We start from the raw sequence: 6,000 nt of genomic DNA on the forward strand, positions 1-6,000 counted from the left end.
TTCCTTTTTTTTTTTTTTTTTTGGCGGGGGGGGGGGGGGGTGGGGGGGGGGCTCGGTCGTTGGTGGGGGGAGCAGGCTAGTTTAAAAAAAAAAAAAAACATACTCACCTGATCGCGGAGCCGGCATCCCTCCTCTCTGCTGCTCTGTGCTCTATTCAGACTGTCTGAATGCTGGGTGTGATGTCATCATGTCATGCCCAGCATTCAGTCAGTCTGGAGCAATGGAGCACAGAGCAGCAGAGAAGACCAAGAGAGGAGAAAAGGTAAGTGAAGGGAGGAAAACGAGGGGGGCACAGAGGGGTTAAAAAACGGGGGGGGGGGGGCAGCATGACAGAGGGGTTAAAAAATGAGGGGGAGCACAAAGGGGTTAAAAAACGGGGGGGCAGCATGACAGAGGGGTTAAAAAATGAGGGGGCACAAAGGGGTTAAAAAACGGGGGGGCAGCATGACAGAGGGGTTAAAAAATAAGGGGGGGCACAGAGGGGTTAAAAAACGGGGAAGCAGCATGTCAGAGGAGTTAAAAACGGGGAAGCAGCATGTCAGAGGGGTTAAAAAATTAGGGGGAGCACAGAGGGGTTAAAAAATGGGAAAGCAGCATGTCAAAGGGGTTAAAAACGGGGAAGCAGCATGTCAGAGGGGTTAAAAAATGAGTGGGGGCACAGAGGGGTTAAAAAATGGGAAAGCAGCATGTCAGAGGGGTTAAAAATTGAGGGGGGAGCACAGAGGGGTTAAAAAACGGGAAAGCAGCATGTCAGAGGGGTTAAAAAATGAGAGGGGCACAGATGGGTTAAAAAATGGGAAAGCAGCATGTCAGAGGGGTTAAAAATTGAGGGGGGAGCACAGAGGGGTTAAAAAATGGGAAAGCAGCATGACAGAGGGGGTGAAAAAATGAGAGGGGCACAGATGGGTTAAAAAACGGGGCAGTATGGCACAGTGGGGTTAATAAACAGGGGTCAGCATGGCACAGTGGGGTTAAAAAATGGTGGGCAGCATGACACAGTGGGGTTACAAAGGGGGGGGGGAGGCATGGCACAGTGGGATTGAAAAAGGGGGGGAGCAGCATAGTATAGTCTGATGAAGGGGAGCCAGATGAAGGGGGCAAAAACAGCATGGAGGGCACAGTGTGATCATAAGGCATGGCGATGATGAAGGGGCACATTATTGTAATATTGGAGCTGGAGGAAGGCCTAATTATTAATCGTGGGTGCTATTGATTTAACGCTGGGGCTGGCTGTAATTTTCTAAATGTAGCCATTTTTTTTTCAAAATAGGTCCTTCAACATTTCTGGATCCGGACAAGCCACAACTAAAGAAAGCAGCAGCCACAGGTGGAGAAAGTGAGAAGAACAGGTAGGAGAGAGCAGCACAGTGTGTGAAATGTTGTGATTCTAGTAGGGACAATACCAATTTTTGGTGAATGTTGTGTCCAATGTAAGGTGTAGGCCAAGACTGAACTGTTTGTGTACACACTGCATTGTTTGTATACTACCCTGTGGTGGTAGATGTCCTGAAAGTCAGGAGTGCTTAAACATATGTGACGCTCCGGCGAATTGAGAGCCTAGTGGTTTTTATGTTAGCCACGCCCCAATGGCACGTTTGCCACGCCCCCAAATGCATGACCGCACCTCCCAAAATTTTTGCACTGCCGTTTGGCTAGCCACGCCCCTGAATATATGACCATATAGCTAATCTTTTTTGCGCCGCCGTAAGGCGGCGCAAAAAAATTTTGGGGCTTACTTCACTATGAGGGGGGCCCCATGAATTTGTTGTACCCGGGCCCTGAATTCTTCTTGGCAGCCCTGGATGCATTAATGTAATAAACTGGAACTACCCTGTCTGTGGTTGGTCATGGTATAATACGAAGGTTTAGGAAGGTTGTATAGAGATAAGAACATCTGAAGTGTCATGGGTAACACATTGTTAGCTATTGGTGAAAATAGCTATGAGATGTCATGAGTAGCAAATTGTTACATATAATAAAAGATTGCAAAATGGAAAATCCACAATTAATGAGATTGGTTATTAGATGGTCATTAGCATATTTACCTCACTATTGGACCCTCAGTGCTAACAGAGAGCAATAATAAACCCAGAAATAGCACCCTTTTATACTCACTAAATCATTTGTCAATGCATAACATGTTTTTTATTTTTAAATGACAAAAGATCTTTTTCTCGTATCACTTTTTAAAAGGAACCAAGAAAATACAACCATGTTTTTAAATGTAAGAAAGAAAAAAATAGAGGGCCTGATTCATCAAGGCACTTATCTGCTGATTTTGAGTGTATAGAATGCAAAATCGGTCTGCACACGCCCAGAACTGGAGCATACGCCATATATATATATATATATAGATAGATAGATAGATAGATAGATATCTGTAAATCTTATGAAGAACTTGACACTCTTAAAATATATATATATATATATATATATATGTATATATATATATATATATATATATATATATATATATATATATATATATATATATATATATCTACTATATAAATGCCTAGTGGCGTGTGTGGAAACCAAAAACCAAGCTGCAGCGCCACCTGCTGGGCAGAGTTATACACTGACCTATATATTTCTTGAAGGAGAAGTGACAGTTGGGAGTGGTTGGTGGTTGCCGGGGGTGACAGTGGGGAGTTTTTAACACCTTAAGTAGCTTGATGAAGGATGTGGCGATGAAGATGAAGGATGAGGTGATGGAGAAAAATGATGAGGTGGTGACATGTGGACAAAACCACGCTAAAAAAGGGCGCTTGCGTCGGGAAGTAACGCTCTTCCCCTGAGGAGAACCTTTTTAACACCTTAAGTAGCTTGATTTGACTAGAATGCATGAGTATCATGCACGGGTTAACTTATATATATATATTTATATATATATATATATATATATATATATATATATATATATGAATTCCTCACTACTTCATGCTATTATTGTTGGTTCATCATATCACTATTATTACCTGTATTTGACATTATATTTATCATATTTATTGTACTCATGTTTGCCTATAAGATGATTGTCCGACACTACGGAATCTATGGCACATTTTAAATAAATGATGATGATGTTGATGATTTACCTGTTGTTGCAAGCTTGGACCAGAGGTTGCGGGTCAGACATTTATGTGCTGCCTAATCCCCAAACATAGAAAAGGTCAGTTCACACCACAATGAATCCTTCAGAGGCTCCCTCTTTTGGGGTGAAGCTGAAAACCTAGTCCCACAGTAGAGATTTGACCAATGTTGGGGAACATGGACCCACCCTAGCCTTGCAGAGAAGATATGCCCTCTTATTGGGCCTCATGGCTCATAGTGTCAGGGAGCGAAGGGGTAATATTACTTTGGAGGAGGGCCTGAAACCGCCCCCTCCCAGTACACTGTTTCTGCACATGCACTGGGTAAACAAGAATACGGTGACTTGGGTTTTCCATAATAAAACAAAAACTGAAATAAAATGGTATCACCGGAAGGCAGCACAGTGGCCTAGTGGTTAGCACTTCTGCCTTACAGCACTGGGGTCATGAGTTTGATTCCCGACCATGGCCTTATCTGTGAGGAGTTTGTATGTTCTCCCTGTGTTTACGTGGGTTTCCTCCGGGTGCTCCGGTTTCCTCCCACACTCCAAAAACATACTAGTAGGTTAATTGGCTGCTATCAAAATTGACCCAAGTCTCTTCCTGTCTGTCTGTCTGTCTGTGAGTGTGTGTCTATATTAGGGAAATTAGTCTGTAAGCTCCAATGGGGCAGGGGCTGATGTGAATGAGTTCTCTGTACAGCGCTGCGGAATTAGTGGTGCTATATAAATAAATGATGATGGTGATGAAGTCAAAAATAATAAAAGTGTAAGAAATATATCAACTGAAAAATATATAGTTTATGTAAACATCCACAATAATTTATTTTAAAATATACACAATTTAATTAACATAGTTATTAATGGTAAATGATTAATTATGTGGTCTGCTCAGTGCATCAGAGCGGCCTTATTACTTTCTCTCCAGTGATTTAGTGAATGTAATATATTCCGTCAGGCTGACAAGAAGATGGCCTAAGGGTTGACAGATTAGTTTGTAACACTCTTGAGTGGCCTCCAAAGCGTCATTGTCTGATAAACTGCAAAATATGAGAAAGTAGTAGGCTGGGTATTAAAATGATGGTCTCACGCTCATTTACATTAGACATGCCAACAAGTTATAAGATTCTAAAAATAAAGTCATACCTACCAACAAAATAGACCAAGTGATTTGCTCAGACCACACCCTTGATCTGCCTCCACAATTTGAATTCGCAGACCCCAAATCATTCAGTTATACCTTTGTTGCCTGCAATAAGTTGTGACTGCCCAGTGCAAAATGTGACTTGTAGGATTTGGGGTTGTGTAAAGTACCTGTAGTAGTTAGAGCTGTGCGCTAGTGCAGTGGTTCCCAAACTGTGCACCTAGGCTCCCTGGGGTGCTTCGGCGATCTCACAGGGTGCCCCGGCCAGGGCCAACGGTAAGCAAGGCAGGGGGACTACTTGGTAATGTTTTTGGCTTAGGGGTGCCTTGAACTGAAAATAGTTTGGGATCTACTGTGCTAGTGTATTAAATACAGGGCTAATACAGTGTACCAATATATTAGAAAGGCTGTGTGCTCTGCAGTCATTCTACAAATACATCTTTCTTAGCATAGTAAAGTAAATTTGTATTGAAAGTAGAGAATGGAGTGTCACTTCAGATAAACTACTATACACATTTTTGGTTATGGTACTTGATAATACAAAAACTATGTTAAAAAGAATCCCTTGATGCCACCCATTCTGTATGCTATATTTTCTTATATACTATTTCGACTATCTAACTAAGTCTAAAATGTCTTGCTTGCCTCCAATCCCCTGTCACATCATGCACTGCCCTGGCCCCATTTCAGCTCCTCTACTGAAATAACCTGTGCTGCTTTGAACATTCCGATGATCTGATTGGCTATAGGTTATTATATCCTCTCCATATCTGCATTTTATTTTAAACTCTATTACCTAAAAGCCCTTAATTTCTTATCCTGGCTCTGGGTATTTAATACTTGTGTCCTTTTTTGAATTTCCCTCCTGGAGATCTTGGGGTGGAGGTCGGGTAACAACTGTGTTTGGAGGCGGAACGCAGCTGTTCGCATGATTGAGGGCCCGTGTTCCACCCACTACAGTAGGTAGTGGGCAGGACGCAGGAGGGAGTCTTACTCTCCCAGGAGTTCAGAAGAACTACCTGAAATTTGTGAGTATTCAGCATGTTCCGGAAGAGTAGTCAATTATGGGGCATTTATGTACAGTATTTCCTCACTCAATTGAGACAGTTACAGTAGGACAACAGTCACATGGAACAACTACTATGCCCACTGTTCTGTTCCTATCTGGCAAATGGCCTTTTATATGTGTAATATACTGAAACGTGCTGCATTATAAGTAAAGTAGTATTTTTCTTTGAAGTGAGGATACATGGCAGAAATCTCCAGTACAACTTGGAAGTTACTTTGGGGTAAATTTACTAAAAGCTTCTAAAAAACAAAAGAGGAGGTGTTGCCCATAGCAACCAATCAGATTCTAGCTAACATTCACCTAGTACAGTCTAGTAACTGTTAGCTACAATGTGATTGGTTGCTATGGGCAACACATCCACTTTTGTTTTTTAGAAGCTTTAGTAAATCTGCCCCTTGCACCAATACACCAACCCATAGCAGTCAACACTGGAATACAATTCCCTATGGCATGTTCCTGCTGGATGTCTACATTCACAAGTCATATACTATAGAGGCACATTTGGCACTAAGCACCCAAATGACATGAGCTTGTTTTAAACAATTACCCTCTTAAAGTATACAGCACAAAGAAGAAAGTCAGATACTATATTAAGAATTGTGCTGGATCACAGTATTGATAATGTGCAGTTGGTTAATATTAACAACAAACCTGGGACTTCCTAACCCCAGTATATTTCCCTTCAGCCTCCAGTAT

The sequence above is a fragment of the Mixophyes fleayi genome, chromosome 10 (assembly GCF_038048845.1).
Source record: "Mixophyes fleayi isolate aMixFle1 chromosome 10, aMixFle1.hap1, whole genome shotgun sequence".
In the NCBI taxonomy this organism is placed as follows: Eukaryota; Metazoa; Chordata; class Amphibia; order Anura; family Limnodynastidae; genus Mixophyes; species Mixophyes fleayi.